Below are 19833 nucleotides of genomic sequence, written 5' to 3' on the forward strand. Positions count from 1 at the left end.
CACCGCAATTTTCTATGGTGACTATAAGAACTTTCCTTCATTTCGAGACATGTTCTCTGCGTTGTATGGTAATTGCCCCTGTTTGACCACAATACAGAAATTGTAATATTTGTTGCAGAAAACTGCAATATGGGCATTCTCATGATGTCATACTATGGCTATGCATTGGCATAGAAAAAGTTAGCTAACACGTATTAGAACAAAGACGCCCTCATAAATGAACAGCTCCGTACTCTTTTGAGTATTAAACCCCTTACCCAAGAAACAGGTCCGAATATTAAAAATATGCAACGAACTTTTAATGATAGTATTACGAATCTATCGTTGCTAAAAGTTCTCAAATTTCACTCCAGTTTCCTATAACTTTTGGTACAAAAGTACCTATTCTACCCCCGCATACTCAAACCCCGCCTAATCAAAATCCATATAATATAAACCCGATTCCAGCAAGCAACCAACATCAACACCCTCTAAATATTCCCTCTCAAATTCTGCAGAAACTCAATAAGTTTATACGTATGCTGCACATTTGAGCCCTAACCCCCATTCGACAGTCCTTTTGGGCTCTACTATTTGTACATTGGTTCGCAAGGTGCCTGTATTTCTAAGAGATTACAAAGGAAACTTGGAACATTTTCGGTGCCACCTATAAATGTTACTGGTATAATTGATTGCTGGAAATTGTTCGACTATGTGCGTTCTTACTATTGGTTCTCCAATAGACCCGAGTTTTAAATTAAAAATTTGTGCATATGTAGTCGAGAAGATTACCGATCGGTTGCCCTCGTGTTTCTTTACAGATATTGTAAACTCTAGTTTTCCGGGAACCTTTTCCCGATATTACCATGGCCGACGTCATATGTACCCGCATGTACATATATTCTATTAGGAGAATATCTTTAACTTCGGATGTTAGAAAACATCCGAATGACAACCTGATCGCTCGACAGGTTATCCCAGTTTACGAGAAATGAAACTCGACTATTGAAAAACCCTCATATAAAATCACAGTATGATACTGTGATTATCGAGTATTTGTAATTAGATAGATCAGTGCAGCAGCCGCCCGAGTTCAAATGCGACTAATTATTATTTACCATTATAGAAAATAAACTTTATCATTTTTATACTTTATGAAATTATTTCTTGTGCAACTAGTAGTCTATTTGAAACTCAAATTTTTAATTTTGTATTTAAATTTTTTTTATTACTCTGTGATTCATATTTTAAACTTTGAACAATAAACATTATTTATAACAATAGGTTATGGGCCAGACCCCAAACCTAAGTGAAAATAATTCGTGAATAATATTCAAGAATTAAGAAGAAATATGGCGATAGTATCAGGAAGAATACCGTTGCTGAATGGAAAGAATTTTTCCACGTGGTATCCGCAAATGGAGGCAATCTTACATAAGAATCGCTTATTGCAAATGATAAGAGGTGAAGAACACAAACCGGAAGTTATAGTTATCAATAGTAATGCTACAGCAGCTGAAAGGACGTTGTATGATAATTATTTGAAGCGGAGATAATATTTGCTCTGAAACCGGATATTGTGCGTATGGTAAAGAATGTACAGTCATCTCATGAAATTTGGATTTATCTGAAGAACACGTACGACCGCAAGTCTACAAGAAAGAAGGCCGAATTGTACACGAAATTGCTGAATTTCTAAATGCCAGAAAATAGGAATATATCGCAACATTTGGTGGAATATTGCAGTATCTGAACTTCGAGAAATGTTAGCCGATACCGATGAAGATTTTTTAACAGTGATGTCGTTAGATGGTTTATCAATGAAATATAAAGCAGTAAAAGCAACATTTGACACTGCCAACGAATTTCCAACTCTAATTATTTTACGCTCAAGACTCCTAGAAATTGGTGACAAGCCTGAAGAAGATGGTACAGAAGGTAATGCTCTCAAGGTACACAAATTTCAAAATAACAAGAAGAAGCATGGTAACTATAACAATATGGAGAAAGGTATGAAAGATTTTCTTATAATTGTCACAATTGTGGTAAAAAAGGCCACAGGCCAAAAATTGTAAAATCAAGAAAAATAAATCCAATGAAGTATATGTAACATCAGGTTTTGCTGTATCATCAATTATAGCTAATAGTTGTTTTAGTTCAGCGAAGATAGTTTCACTTGGGTAGAAGTCACAGTTTATTGATATGGATAAAACTTTTAGAGGATATGTCCGATTAGCGGATGATAAGAATTTTGAGATAATGGGTATTGGTACAGCCCAAATTAATGTTAGAGTAAATAATAGCATTAGCACAGTTAATCTCGTAGAAACTCTATATGTACCTGGTTTAAGAAGCAATCTATTTTCATAGGAAAAGCGGCAAATAAAGGTTGCAATATAGAAATTTGTCCAGACGAGATAACAGTCTATAAGAATGGTAAAATTTTGATAACTTCACAGAAGAAAGTTGGTATATATTGTATTGAATCCATTAGAAATAATGCTGTTCATGTAGTTTAGAGTTATGACACAAACGATATGGCCATTTGAATACAGTATATTTAGGAAAGCTTCAATCTAATGAAATGGTTCACGGTTTACCCAAATTAAAAATTAAGAGCATTCAGTGCGAAAGTTGTTTTCGAGGTAAACAAACCAGGCAAGTTTTTCCAAAGAAGAATGAAATAACATCTACTGAAACATTGGAATTAACACATACGGACAATGCGAGTAGAATACACCCCACAACAAAACGAAATAGCAGAGCGAATGAACAGAATGAAAATTAGTCGAAATGGCTAGAACAATGATGTTAGAGGCTAAATGTTAAAACTTCCAGAATTTTTATGGGCTTAGGTAGTAATGGCGGAATCTTATATTAGAAATATGTGTCCAACCAAGCTTATTGTTCAGACTTCTGAAGAATTATGATCAGGAAGAAAGCCTTGTGTTAAGCATTTACGCCACATAGGAAGCAGAGTTTTTGTTTTGGATAAAAAGCAAGGAAAATCTAAATGAGAGCCAAGAAGCTCAGAATATAGGTTAGTTGGATATTCAACAGATGCCAAAGCTTATCGATTATGGAAGCCTGGATTCCATGAAATTATTAAAAGTCGTGATGTTAGATTTATAGAATTTAGTTTTGATAGTAACGTTAGCCAGCAAGAAGATAAAAATCAAAGCTTTTATGAATTCAATTGGAATAGAAACAAATCAATACAGTTCTACTGCCGAAACGCATCAAAACGATTTAGAGTTAGCCAGTAATCAAAACCAATTTCCTGTAGATTTACCCGAAGGTAGAACCCCGTGTATGTAAATGGCTATTTAAAACTAAGTACACACCCGATGGTAAGGTTGATAAGCTAAAAGCGCGTTTAGTAGCGAAAGGATATTCTCAAGAATACGGTATTTACTACAATAGTACACTTGCACCAGTCATAAGACAAAACTCATTACGTTTAGTATATGCACTTGCTGTTGAAAAAGATCTTAAATTAAGACAGTTAGACGTGTCTACAGCTTTTCTCAATGGAAATTTAGATGAAGAAATTTTTATGATACAACCTGAAGATTTCATTGAAGAGAAACAAAAATAAAGTATGTTTATTGAAAAAAAACAGGGACCGAAAATAATTATTTTTATCTTTCGGAAGAAAAGGTTACGCAAAAAATCCCTTTATTTTATTTAGGGACTTTTTAACCATTATTAAAAGATTTATATTATTATTTTATTAACATGAGAAATATATTTTTTGGTTATGAATAACTGTTATTTAGCAACCAATATTTTTGGTAATAGATAACCAAAATTTATTTAATTTATTTTTGGTCCATTTACATATTAACGAAATTAAAAGGCAAATTAATTTAAATTATATTTTATTTATAAAATGAATAGACATTTGTTGCTAAACTGGCCGTTTTATTTATTTATTTATTTATTTCTTATAACCGTTACGTCCCTGAAAAAAATCTATTTACGGTTTGAAACAAGCTAGTCGACAGTGGTACAAGAGGATAGATGCAGTTTTAAGATAGTTTAGTTTAAACAAATCCAAGTATGATCAATGCATTTATTCAATGAACAAAGGATCTGATACAATTATTGTAGCGCTATACGTAGATGATGTTATTATTGCAAGTAATAACGAAAAATCCTCTGAAGATTTAATTAAAATGTTATAAAATAATTTTGACATTCGAGACATGAAAAATCCAAAACATTGCATAGGATTAGAAATCGATCAGAAGCCTACAGTTTTAACGTTATTAGAAACCCCAAATAAACTATTGTTCTTGTTTCCTTAACAAGAAGAAGAACTGGTTAAAGTGTAAAATGTATGTCAACTCACACTTGCCACAAAACAATTTCATTGAAAAATGACCATGAAATACAATCCGCTGCCGATATATTTACGGATATCTTACAAGATGCTGTCAAAGTGTTTACACCCCCAGTCACCTTGGGATACTACTAAAATTCGAAATGTCCTAGGAACACTGAGTCTCTAATTAAAGAAAAGAGAACACTCAGACGTCAATGGCAACAATCGCGATCTCCAACATAAAGGTTAAACTTAATCAGTGTCAAAGAAGACTTCACATCGCCTTAAAAAATAATAAGGAATCTAATCTGAGAAATTATCTCAAAAACTTAGACCAATGGTGGCCAAACATGCCCCTGCGGGCATTGTGTTATTCTCACTTATACACACGCAATACAAATATTCTCAGCAACAAAACAAACTATACACAAAACAAAAACAATTAAATTTAGTTGCTCTCTTTATGAAATGATACACAAAGAGTATTTTCAAAAGCCATTATAATACTTTTTATAGAAAGATTTGTTAGACATATAATTGTTTATAATTATAATTGTATTTTCATTTGTTCAAGCAATTAATCGTCTAAATTGTATCGATTCAACGATCGACGGTTAATCATTTGAATACCTAATAGATACATTTAACAATACATACACAAACAACAACAACTATATCTATCAATACCCTGTAGGATTTTGTGAGTTAACTAAAAATCAAGTTAACTTTTTGATAACTTCTTATGACTAGCTTCAAAGTTACTCAAAAATGATCGAGGAAATGAACAAACATTTCAATAAAATTTTAAATAAAAAATAAAATAGAAACTCGTATCAAATTTGTCAAACAATTTGTATTGAAAAAATTAAATTATGAAAATGAAAATTTGTTTCAGCGATGAAAAATGAATTTATTATTATTTAATTAACATTTTCAGGAATATAAGACATAGATAATGGTGTATATAGGAAGGAAATGTTGCTGCATATTGAACGCATTTATAATCACTAACAATTTGTTAAAAATAGTATAAAAATATAAGAAAATTGCACAGGTAACTCACAGCTGATCTTTTATTTATGCACTAAAAGCTAACTCATCTTGAGGTAACTTCTGGTTAACTGAAACTGATGTATAGTGAGTGAGTACTGACTCGTTCCTATGACATCACATTGAAAAACTGAATAGTATTTTATAAGCAAAATGGTTAGCTTTTGAGTCACCTCTGACTCATTTGTGGTTAACTATAAGTTAACTCAAAATCCTACTGGGTACCTTCATACACACATACATACATACATACATACATACATACATACATGCATGCATACATACATAAATACATACATACATACATACATACATACATACATACATACATACATACATACATACATACATACATACATACATACATACATACATACATACATACATACATACATACATACATACATACATACATACATACATACATACATACATACATACATACATACATACATACATACATACATACATACATACATACATACATACATACATACATACATACATACATACATACATACATTTTCAATTAGATACTTTTTTAAATAATATCTTTTTTTAATTTACTACAGAAGTTGACTTCTGTATCAATATTGTCGTTCTACTTCGGATGTGTCCTTTATCAAACGGTATTTCGAGAAGGATCAATATTTTTAAACCAAAACATTGTTGAAATTACAGTTATATATAGGTTTTTAGCTTCAAATTAATAATTTTTAATGACAAATTAAATATTTTTCCAAACAAATTAAATTTTATTCCAAGCAAATTAACTTATTTTCAACACAAATTAAATTTTTTCCAATATAAATTAAAATTTTTTCATTTGAAGTTCATTCTTTTTCATTTTGAATTCATTTTTTTTCTCTTCAAATTCAATTTATTTAATTTCAAATTTAATTTTTCTAGAATTTAATGTAGAAAGCTTTTAAAATTATATTTCCTTTTTATTTGTGATAACATTTCTACTACCCAGCAAAATCTTTGCTTACAATGATTACCATTAAGTACTTTATTAATGACTTACTTTGTATGTAAAGTCTAAAAAAAAAATCAAAATAAAGAAACAAACAAACATAAAACAGTAACTTTTTCTTTTTTTCCTTTTTTTGTGCACACGATATCAAATATCTATTTTTAGACAAACAGAAAATAAACTAGTATTTGTGTGTGAAGACTATTATTTGACGCACAATAAAACAGCTAAGCAGTGGTGTAGTGAGTGGAGCATCCAACTGGCAGACGGAAGGTATTGAGTTCAACCCCAGTCTGTGTCGACATTTTATTTATTTTTTTTTTCATAAATATTCTATAAATAACTCTACTAAAAAAACAACTTATTTCCAACCAAATAATATTGACTTACTTTTGGAACATCTCAAACAAAAATAAGTACTTTTTCTAGTAGAATTGTAAGCACTTTACTCGATGAATTCTGGTGATTTTTCTAGTGAATTTGTAAGCAAATATTTTGCTGGGTATTATGTTAATATTCCTCCGTGGAAGGAATATTAAGCCTTGCAATCGTTCAGTATGTACATACAGAATCCCTCATCACTGGTGTTTTTTAATTTTTTAAAATGCAAAGATCCTCACCACTTCAAAAAAAGTGATAAAGAAGTACAATTTACACCATAGATGTACTGAAAAACCCCTGCAGAAGTAATGATTTTAACACAGGCTTGTCATAGGAGGGATATCCTTTTTATATTATTCCAAATTCACTACTTCTGATGTCATGCTCAAGAAGTAATTTTTATAATATTTTTTGGAATGGATTTGAAAGTAGTGAAATTCTAATGTTATAGTAGCAATTAAATAATATTAAATAATATTAACACAATTACATACTATATTTAACATAAAATTACGTTTTGCAAAATTAAAATTATAGTTCGGTCATTATTTAGTTTTCTTTTCTCCATACTGCTTCTGTTAAACCAATAAAAATGGTTTTGCTAGCTGATCCAACGGGTAATATGGACTTGGTAATTAGTATTTTAAAATCTGTAGAGTCGATAACAATAACTATGCTTTAATTAATATGTATGTATGTTTGCTTTGGAATTTTAGATATATCTAAAATTCCAAAGAGTAAAAACCTATATCTACCTTTCAATTAAATTACTAATATATTAGACAGTACCCAAAAAAATTTGAATTAAATAACAACAAGCAATTGCATTTTTTAGGTTTTTCTTTAAAAATGTCATGTTGCATGCAAACCTTTGAGCTACAATAACTAAAAAACTACACAACATTTTTTAATAATATTTCACATATGAATAATAGGAATGTTTTCTATCCAAAAAGTTAAAAAAAAAAAAATAAAACTTCCTACATCGACTTTAACCATTTTTGGCCACGATCGTGACAGTGTGCGACGGTACCAAGGATCACAGTTCCTCCAAAAATAAGAGGGGAAACAACGCGTCTTTGCTGCGCATTACCCCAACAACGCGTAAAAAAGAACTTTACTTATAAATAGTATTAAAATTTCAGAAACAAAAATTTATTAATTTGAAAAAAAATTATTCACTCTTTTAAAGCAAAAAGTACTAATTATACCGTTTCCTCCTAGGTCACTATTGAGTCTGTTTGCGATCCTTTTAATGGAAAATGTTTGTTGGTAAAAAGAAAAACCTTATATGGTATTCACTAAATGTATTATCGTCCGATGTTCAAAAACTCAGTGTTTGTGAGGATATAATAGCCCTCAGTGTTCGTGAGGGATATTATATCCGGAACAATATCACTTCCAAGATATTTGGATCTAATTTCGACGAAGAAATTGCTCCAGAGTTTCACTGTCCTCTCCAAAAGCTCTACATTCGTCTGAATCCGCACGTCCAATTTTGTACAGGTTTCTATCACCCATTATTTTAATTCTGTCCTCATTGTGTCAAATGGTTTTGCTAAATATGCCGAGATAAATATGTAATGATGTAAACAGTTACGTCATTACATATTTGCAAATGTGTCTTAGGTATTTGAAAAATATGGGTTAAATACAAATTTGACATATTTCCAAATATTTTTTTATTTTCACCGTATTTATAGAAAAATTAATATTTTTAAAAGAAACAAAAATATAAAATGTAAGGAAATTGATCCCCTTCCCTTACCTTTAAATGTACATATTTAAAAAACGTCATGTTTTGACTTTGAACACCTTTTCATAGTACATAGTTGAAGAATTTTTCGAGAACCTTAAGTTTTACCACTATGAAAGGATGCAAAGGGACGGGTCTTACCTCAAATGAAAGGGAGTAAATTTTTTACAAAATTTTAACTTTCGTCCCCACCAAAAGGGTTAATGGGGCGAGTCATACCTCAAATTAAGGGGAATCCGTTCCTCTACTGTTATCTATAAAAACATTTTCAAAAAGTAATTTTTTCGAGTTTTGACAATTTTTAAAAGTTAAAATTTTGTAAAATTTTAACTTTCGTCCCCATCTAATGGGTTATTGGGCAGGTCATACCTCAAATTAAGGGGAATCGATCCTCCTACTGTTACCTTCAAAAACATTTTAAAAATGTTGAAATTTAGATTTTTGAAAGTTTTATCAAAAATAAAATTTCAGAAAATTTTAACTTTCATTCCCACCAGAAGGGTTAATGGGCGGGTTTTTTGTATGAGTGGTTATATGGAGGGTAGAGCCAATTATGAACCTATCCTTGTCGGTTTATACAATAATTACACGGTGTGACAAAATTACAAAAAATCAATACACTCATCGCGAGACCTAGTGAAGTTGGTAGGTCTAGTAGAGTAGATTACAGTATCATTTTTAGAATCTTCAATATACCCTAAAAATCGGAGGATATTGGAAAAAACGATTGTTTTTGACTAGACAGACTAAAAAATTATATCTCAAAATTTTCTTAACCGATTTAATTTTTTTCAACTGTTATGAAAAGAGTTTGTACTTTTTAAATTTGTAAAATATTTAGATCTAAATACAAATTTGTATATATATATTTTTTTTACAATTCAAGAACATTTTTGAACCACACTTTATTTGAAAACATATTTTTTAAATATTTATCTATTTTAGCTCATACTTTTATGAATAAAATTAGCATACCCTGGGTGCTTCGCTATCCTAGCCAAAATTAAATACATACAAAATTTTGTTTACTTTTATAGAAAATTAAAATTGATTAAAATTTTTTTAATGTTTCAGTTTTTACGTTCCATATCACGTGAATAAATTCGCATTCAGTAAGAAGATTGTATATTCATACTTTTATGAATAAAATTAGCATACGGTGGGTGCTTCGCTACCCTAACCAAAATTAAATACATACAAAATTTTGTTTACTTTTATAGAAAATTAAAACTGATTAAAATTTTTTTTAATGTTTCAGTTTTTACGTTCAATATCACGTGATTAACTTCGCATTCAGTAAGAAGCTTGTATTTTTAGTTTCATTCGTTTAGCTTCCACATTATAGAAAATTTCGAAAGTACTACTTGAAAAAAAGTACTATAAAATACCTCTTATAGATTCTCATCTAATAAAAAATTTATTGTTTCTGTGTTCAATATTATATACAATTCAAAAAATATAATTTGATAAATGAAAAAGTACCAAAAGTCCCTTTCAGTAGATTCTCATTCACTAAGGTCCCTACATTTTAAATTTTATATTTCTATGTTCAATATCGTAAAAATATCAAAAAGTACCATCGGAAAAACGAAAAAGTACAAAAATATCTCTCAATAAATTCTTATTTAAAAAGGAATGTGTGTCATGTGTTCCGGTTAACCATTACACAGTGGGGCAGAATGGAAATTTTTTGGAAATAAATCTGGCATTTCTAAACGGCTGATCCGATCGGGATAAAATTTGGCGTGAGCGTAGCCAAGGAGTATTTGAGTTTAAGTTTTGAAGATGAACCCTGCAGATGCCCCAGGGACGGCGCTGTGGCGGCTCAAAGTAGGGTACCTACGACATGTAAAATTTTTAAACTCGTGCCATTTTTTTGTTTTTCACCCAAATAGAAAGATTTTTATATTTTGTGAAAGCGCTCGACGAGATCTTGAAAAAAGATGCTTGGACATACTACTTATCTCTTATAATATCCGAGTTATAGGCATTTAAAAATTTAGTGATACAAAATTTACCATACCTTGGTCCGCCTTTTTTTTTGAATACCGGGCGTAATTTTGGACCAAATGGGCTCAATTTTTTCTTGTTAGTGAGACAACAAAATTTCCAATAATATACAAAAAATTTCAGATCAATATCATTTACAGATCCAAAAATATACGTTTTTTAATTTAAAAATTCAAAAAATTTTAGATTTTTGCCGTTTTTTTTCCAAAAATGTGTCTTAACTCTTTTATTAATAAAATAAAATTTTCTTTAAGAACATATAACAATTTTATAGTTTTCTAAAAGGTATCTTTACGCAGAACGCTTTGGAGTAAAAAACTTGTCCTATTTTTTGAAAATGTTGCCACTGCGTCCTTCCGAATATGACCTATTTTTTATCAAAACTTCAACTTTGGGCGACATGTTCTAAAATCCCAAAGCTGGGATCAGAAAACTGAAAGCAGTTTTGGAAACTTCAATATGTTTTCTATTTACTCCAAAAGTATTTTCCCAGCCCTGAAAGAAATGTGGACCCTATGGGCAAAAAAGTAAAAAATCCCATTTTTGGGATTTTCATTCCTATTTTTCGGAATTGCGGGATGCCCTTTGACCTTTTCATTTTTTTTTTTTTTTGCATTTTATTTGAAATGACAAAGTTAACAAGCGTTGAAAATTTCATAGAGTTTTGTTCATAAATAAAGATTTTGTCATATATTACATATTTGTTTAATTTCTAAAACTATGATTTATATCAAAATTTTAATAGGGTCGCAGATGTAGATAGCTACAATTTAGTCCATATTTATCCCTTAATATCATTTTTTAGTTAGATATGGAATTTCTCGACCCTTTACAAAAAATTTCAAGCCAATATCTCAAATACATTCAAAAATATGTTCATTTAAACCTGTGTCCTTTAATTTCACCTTTTTCATATTTTAGTATCAAGTATGTTTGCTTATCCTTATAATTGAAAGGTCCTATTATGCTTAAATTTTCAAAAATTAATAACTATTTTTTACCTAAATTTTTTCGACAGATCATTTCGTTCTGTTTCGTTTAAGATCATGTAGGTAAAAATATACAGGTAATGATAATTTCGATTCATTCACTAATAAGAAATATCAATGACTGAATTACAGGTTATAGTAATATAGTCCTAAATGTTAATAGGTAGACAATTCGTAATTTTTTACTTTGGAATACCTGTATCGGAAATGACAAGAATTGGTATATAAGTAAACTTCTCAGATTTTAAGTACCATATTTAATAAATCTACAATGAAGATTACATTAAAGTACGAAGAGTTGGTTTCCGTTTTATGGAGTGTATCTTCAAAAGGTCCAGAAAGAATTGAAGACATTTCAAATTATATAAAAACTACATATAGTAGAAAAGTAGACAAAACAGGCATATCAAAAATTGAAAACTTTTTGATGTAAAAAGTAAGTCTGTGGATGGAAATCAAAAGAAATTTCGATTAAAATTTTGTAGTTGGATGGAAACTACTACGGAAATCTCAACTTACAACACATCAACAGGAGCGCCTTGCAAGTCATACGAAGACTTATGTTCAAGGTCAAAAAAAAAGAGGGTCACACAAAAACTTTTTTCAATCTCAAATGAGGAAATTGCTGATACATTTAACGAAATGCTGAAAAAGGAAAACCAACCTATGGATGCCGTACATATTGCAACTATTCTTCCTAATGCATCACCAAAACGACTTAAGCGAATTGTGGGAAGTATACCAACTCCAACATCACAATCAAATTTTACTGAAGAGGAAGCAATAGCGCTTATGTTGGAACTGGGTCTCAGTCGAAATAAGTACCAAATATTAAGGAAAGCTCTGCATGAAAAAGGACACAATATATTACCATCATACAAGGCGATCCAGAAAAAAAAACAAACTATCCTACCATCACCTATTGCTGTTAATGATGTGGAAGCTTGTATTGATATATCATCTTTGCTCGAAAACACAGCATCAAGAATTGTGTCAAATTTTCAGAAGACCAACTAAGGAAAATTCATAACTGTGATGTTGTCTTAATGTGTAAGTGGAGATGTGACGGTTTATCAGCACTTCCAGAATACAAACAAGCTTGTGGAAGTCGGACATTAGCAGACTACAAAAGTGTATTTACATATGTCATCATTAGTGCCATTACGAATTCGTTCATATTCCCTTAATCCATCATCGTCAAGCATCGGAAATTCATTAGAAGATATATGGATCAATACAACTCCGGGTTCAAAAAATGTTTGTAGACCCATTGGATTTGAATATATAAAGGAGTCAAAGAAAACAACAAAAGATTTAGTGGAATATTTAAAAGATGAAATAAATGCACTGGAGCCCATTTGCATAAAAATAAAGGAATTCTCTATTAACGTATCATATCAGCTAAGCTTAACAATGATTGATGGAAAGGTCAGCAATGCCATAACAGAAACTTCTTCCTTCTGGAGATGCTCAATATGTAATGAGAAAAAGTCGCAATTCTCAAATATAAACAAAAGCAGAAGTATTAATGAAGAAGTCCTGTCTTTCGGAATTTCACCACTTCATGCCAGAATACGATTTTTGGATTACTTTTTGCACATAGCATACGACCTCAAATATAGAAGTGTGCCAGAGAATCTTACTAAATCAACAAAAAATAATGAAGAATTGAAAGAACTGAGAGCTGCGGAAAAAAGCAGAATCCAAGAAGAATTTAAAGTTCAGATGGGATTAAACATCGACAAACCACTTCCAAGTTGCGGTAGTACAAATGACGGTAATACGGCGAGAAGGTTTTTTCGTGATTTTGAAATTACTTCAAAAATAACTGGAATCGACAAGGAGTTGCTTCGAAGAGTTAACACTATTTTAATGGCACTGAATAGTAAACATAAAATTAATGGAAATCGATTTGGGGAATATACATCTGAAATTTCTAAATTACTTGTATCTCTGTATCCATGGAGGGAACTAACACCAACAGTACACAAAGTATTGTGTCATGGTCAAATAATAATTGAATCGAATATTCTTCCACTTGGAGAGTTAACAGAAGAAGCCCAGGAAGCGAGGAATCGAGATTTTAAGCATGTTCAACTATTCAGCTCAAGAAAATGCTCCAGGCAATCACAGAATGAAGATATTTTTAATAGTTTATTTCTATCTTCTGATCCTGTTCTTTCAACTATGCGAAAAAGATGGATTTGTTATGAAACTCTATCATCTCAAAACAAGGAAGATTTAAAGGTCTTATATTACCTTCTGGATATGTATACCGATATGACAGATTATTTTATAGAAAATAAGTAGTGTTAGGAATTAACTATATAAGTAGGTTGTAAGAATTAATTGTATTATGTTTAAGAAAAACAGTTCAAATAAAAATAGCTATTATACTAACTGATGATATTGTATTAAATTGTGTTTTATGTTTCGGTGGGCGGGAAAGGTGGTTTGTGTGGGGTGATTTAGGTGTTGTTGTGCGTGGCTCATAATAAAATTATAATTTTTTACTGTATATACAATGTTATAGTCTTTAATAAAATAATTAACTAAATAATTTTAAAAAATTGTCCAAATATTTTATTTAACACCAAATGTATGTTCTGTCATACTTAATACTAAAATATGAAAAAGATGAAATTAAAGGACACAGGTTTAAATGAACATATTTTTGAATGTATTTGAGATATTGGCTTGAAATTTTTTGTAAAGGGTCGAGAATTTCCATATTTAACTAAAAAATGATATTAAGGGATAAATATGGACTAAATTGTTGTAGCTATCTGCGACCCTATTAAAATTTTGATATAAATCATAGTTTTAGAAATTAAACAAATATGTAATATATTACAAAATCTTTATTTATGAACAAAACTCAATGAAATTTTCAACGCTTGTTAACTTTGTCATTTCAAATAAGAAAATGCAAAAAAAAAAATTGAAAAGGTCAAAGGGCATCCCGCAATTCCGAAAAATAGGAATGAAAATCCCAAAAATGGGATTTTTTACTTTTTTGCCCATAGGGTCCACATTTCTTTCAGGGCTGGAAAAATACTTTTGGAGTAAATAGAAAACATATTGAAGTTTCCAAAACTGCTTTCAGTTTTCTGATCCCAGCTTTGGGATTTTAGAACATGTCGCCCAAAGTTGAAGTTTTGATAAAAAATAGGTCATATTCGGAAGGACGCAGTGGCAACATTTTCAAAAAATAGGACAAGTTTTTTACTCCAAAGCGTTCTGCGTAAAGATACCTTTTAGAAAACTATAAAATTGTTATATGTTCTTAAAGAAAATTTTATTTTATTAATAAAAGAGTTAAGACACATTTTTGGAAAAAAAAAACGGCAAAAATCTAAAAATTTTTGAATTTTTAAATTAAAAAACGTATATTTTTGGATCTGTAAATGATATTGATCTGAAATTTTTTGTATATTATTGGAAATTTTGTTGTCTAACTAACAAGAAAAAATTGACTCCATTTGGTCCAAAATTACGCCCGGTATTCAAAAAAAGGCGGACCAAGGTATGGTAAATTTTGTATCACTAAATTTTTAAATGCCTATAACTCGGATATTATAAGAGATAAGTAGTATGTTCAAGCATTTTGGGTGAAAAACAAAAAAATGGCACGAGTTTAAAAATTTTACATGTCGTAGGTACCCTACTTTGAGCCGCCACAGCGCCGTTCCTGGGGCATCTGCAGGGTTCATCTTCAAAACTTAAACTCGAATACTCCTTGGCTACGCTCACGCCAAATTTTATCCCGATCGGATCAGCCGTTTAGAAATGCCAGATTTATTTCCAAAAAATTTCCATTCTGCCCCACTGTGCATTACAGAGAATCCAAAAGTTATCATTTAAAGAATGGAAAAGTTCCAAGGAATTTCCACTTACAGAATATTATTCAGTGAAGACCATGTATGTTAAAATTTATGTTCCTAGGTTGAATATTTTAGAAAATTCAAAAAGTTATAAGATAAAAAGTACTAAAAAGTTCTCTCTTAAATAATCTTATTCAATGAGGACCATGTATGTTTAATAATCATGTGCTTTGAATTCATATTATAGAACAAACAGAGTATTATTTGAAGAAAGAAAAAGTACTAAAAGTGGAATAAATTCTACCTTAGTGGAAAGTACTAATAAAAATAGTACAATTTTTCCCCTTTTCGCTTAGAAATATATATTTTTGAGAATTAAGTTTACAAAATGTTTCGTATTTACATCTATATATCACAGATAAAACTCAAACGATTCAAATCTGCATTCATTTGTTCCAAAAAAATTGTGCTTTCAAAAAGTACCAAACAATTTACTCGAATTTGGTCCTATAAGGGCCTTAGTACTCGAATTCCAAAATATTATACCAATAGCTTGTTTTGTGTGAGTAAATAAACTACTCTTTTAAATTTTATAAAAATTGCCTCAATGAATTTGAATAAAATTAAATTTTCCTTTTTTCCGCTTTTTGGTACTTTTTTCCCCAGTGAAATAGCAAATATATTGTTCCAATAAATATTACAGAGTTAGTCCGTAATTTAATGGGAATACTTCAAAAAATCGAAAAAGTTTTCTTAATGTGCTAAAAAAAGTACCAAAAATACAGTTTTTCCCTTTTACACCCAAAAAGGACTGAATTTTAAAAAAGTACGAAACAGATGTCTCCTAATTTTGGGAGATATATTCAAAATATTTACAAAAATGTTATTTTGTTTATTAGTTATAAAGGGCCAAAAAAGATATCAAAATCACCTTTGTTACACCTCTTTTCACCTCTTAAAAGTAAGAATTTCAAAAAAGTACCGGACACCCATCTGCTTATTTTAAGAGTAGATACAAGTGCATTTAAAATTTTCTTGTATCACTAATATTAGGTAAGATAATTAAGAAAACCAGATTTTCCCGTTTTTTATCCCTAAATGTACAAATTTCCAAAAATCCCTCCTTAGTGTATTTACATAACCAAAAATACATCTGCTGTCAAAATTTCATGATTCTAGGTTCAGCCGTTTGGGCTGTGCGATGATGAATAAGTCAGTCAGTAACGCTACTATTTTATATAGTAATATAGATAAGATATGGAACGTTGAAATCAGATAAAAACTGATAAAAATAGATTTTTTCAGTCTAAAAAACTACCGTAATTTGGAAAAACTTTTGATCCATTTATGAGCGTTAAAGTCATTTTCTGGAGTGAATCTTATATAAGGGTTATAGACCTATCTTTAGGTATTTATTCAAATTTCATCCCCTAAGTCATAATTTTAAGAAAATAATGAGAGTTAAAGTAATTTTACTGAAGTGGTCATTTAGAGAAAGAGAAATTTGATGATGATTTGATTTGATGTCGAAATTTGATAGAGAGCTTTTGGCTCGCACAAAACTTGTTTATGTAGAATCTTACCGCTTTAATCGCATTTTTGAGTCAGTAATGAGCGTTAAAGTAATTTTCTGAATGGGACCTTACATGGGGGGTAGGGTCAATTATGGACACATCCTCATAAAATTTAAGAAATTGGTTTTAGTTCCTATAAAACTTGTTTATGTCGAATTTTATTGCTATATGTGCTTATTAAGGTCAGATATTAGCATTAAAGTAATTTTCTGAAGGAGACTTTATATGTGGTGGTATGGTCAATTATGAGCCTTTTAGGAAGAGATTTACGTTCCCATAAAACATGTTTGTCACCGAATGAGACCAATGTGAAATGAAAGTACACAACTAATAGACCAAATACCCAAAGGGTTTTAAACTACTTTCTAGGAAAATTTTCTTATGTGTAATATTAAAAAATTTTGAGCACTCTCTGATTTTGGTGAAATTTGGTACACACATATAACAAAATTAACGTTTGTTAACTTTTGGACAACGGATGTGCATAAAATATAGATTTCGACAACGAATTGTTGCAAAGTCAACTGTCAACTTTACATAGTGTTGTCTGTACTAAAAATAACAATTTTGTTTCTTTTATTTTATTCTGAATAATTTTTTAATCAGTTCTATTTATCTCTTAAAAATAATTCTAATTTCAAACAAAAACATAATTTTGCTTTAATTTTTTGCTTATAAACGTCAAAACATATGGTCTGTCCACATTCGCCTAATTTTAAGTCGCCTCTCGCTCTTTTTGTGTGGTTCGTCGACAGCGTTTCCAATGTAATCATCAAGGCAAGGATTTTCATACACTAAAAAAATCAAAAATATGCGCTTATATTATGCACTATAAAATGTGAAAAATATGCACGTCTCGAGAACCCTGCAAACAATTGCTATCTAAATAGTATCCATAACGTAGCAATAGGGAAACTGGAAATTTATCTAATTTTACACTATTTTATGTAGTAAAAGCGACTTTATAATACATTTTCTTTATTTCTCTAACTTTATGAATAATTTAAAATTGTTTATACTCACTAATCTCTCACTTATGTTTATTATATATTAAATTTATTTTTTATATATTAAATTTTAAATAAAATCATTACAAAATTTCACAATGTGTTACTATTCACACAACTGATCACTATAAACTTAATATATTTACTGAAATATACAAACACTTTTTCTTTTAAATTTTGAGAGCAAAAATAATTCTGCCCTTAATTATCTTGTTAGTGTATTAAAAAGTGTTCTTTTTATACATTTTTATTGTATCTAATTATTATAATTTACGTTTCTTTTTGGTATATTAGATCGAACTTAAATTTTACAAAAATGCGATAAAAATTAGAAAATAATGTATTTTGTTTTTGTAAATATTTTTATTTAGCACTGAGAAACACGAAGTTGAGCCTAAATAGTGTAAATTTAGTTCATTTATCAAAAATTATACTCAAATTTGCTAGCAGGGAATGATCTTTTAATTGTATATATTTAATATCTGAAAGTGAGACAGCTTACTAGGTCCATTCAAACAACGAACATGTACGAATTAAAACAAGAAAGTATAGTCGGATATGGCCTACCATATGACAACCTACACAAATTACGACTATATTTAAAAGATGTTGGATTTTTCTTTAATTATATTTAAAAAAGTTTTCATGAAAAATTGATTTTCTGAAAGAGAGTTTATATGGGGGCTAGGGTCAAAGATGGTCCGATCCTTATACAATTTGGTGAATGGATGTATTTTTGGATAAATTTATTAATTCTGCATTTTATCGTATAGTAATGATTTTAAATGAATTATGGACGTTACAGACATTTTCTGAAGGATATTTTGTATGGGGCTAGGGTGAGAGAGATATGTGTGCTATATTTCGTCAAGTTATTAGTTTATATGGACAGTCTCAGAAAGTGATTCTGAGCCGATACTTTAAGGTATGGCTAGATGGAATCTAGCCATTTTATAGCAAATTCTTGGAATCGAAAAGAAAAATAGTTAAAAGCTATTTTATGTTACTGACTGCAAACATGCATTTGCAAAGAAATCCTTGCCCTGTGCCTGTGTTCTTCAACTCTCGCATCGAGAAATTTCTCGCATGAAACAGTGAAATTGAAGAAAAAACACTGTGAATTGAAACAAAATATTATTTCTCACATACAAGTGTTTCTGTAATTTATTTTTGTGAGAGCTATCTATCATTTAAGTTTTTTGACGTATTATATTGGAAGTTTGTGAGTAAAAGTATTTCTGTTTAAAACGGTGCGGAAAGGAAAATTTTATGAAAAAAAGTTTAATTTAAACATGTTTTGTAAGAAATAAAGAAAAGATAATGTTGTTTTTATAATAAATTAAGATTAAAATTAATATTATTAACTAATTTTTAGAAAATAGGAATAATTTCTAATATACAGAAGCTATAGCTGGAAAAGTACGAGGGCATAAACCTAGAATTTACCAGGGGACAGTGGGATAATTTTTTAAATATCTTTAATTTAATTTCAATATTTTTGTTTATTTAATATTTGTTTATAAATTTGTTTGGCAATTTTTGTTTTTATCTTTTTATTTTTATGTTTTTGACAGGTATTTTATTGGAAATTTCCAATAAAAACGTAATTCATGTCGCTTCTTTTCACTTTAAGTTACAGAAACACTTTTTACTCGCAAATCGAGAAACGATGGAATTTTTTGTTTTATGCCTACTCGATGCGAAAGCTTTTCGATCAAGATACAGAACACAGGCACTGGTAATCATACTCTGACTAAAACAATTGTCCGTACTGCATGTATTCAAAAACATATTTTGTAATATTTTCTAAAATATTTGTCCGATTTACAAAAAAAAAAAAAATGTTTCTTATGATAGATAATACTGTCCTTATAAATGTTCGAATTGCAAAAATTAATAATAATATTCTATGTTTTTGTAAATAATTTTTTAAATGCAACACCTCTATAATCAAACTCAA

The 19833-nt window shown here is 29.8% G+C and overlaps 1 protein-coding gene across 1 annotated transcript in view; it reads right to left on the minus strand.

Moving 5' to 3' along the window:
* LOC119605018 (maternal effect protein staufen-like) overlaps positions 1 to 19833 on the minus strand; it is a 296685-nt gene that overhangs the window by 22283 nt on the left and 254569 nt on the right. The gene's annotated exons all lie outside the window — the stretch shown is intronic.

This window comes from Lucilia sericata, unplaced genomic scaffold (genome assembly GCF_015586225.1).
Source record: "Lucilia sericata isolate MDLA Ls3-8-SP2 unplaced genomic scaffold, ASM1558622v1 Contig000452F_arrow, whole genome shotgun sequence".
NCBI lineage: Eukaryota > Metazoa > Arthropoda > Insecta > Diptera > Calliphoridae > Lucilia > Lucilia sericata.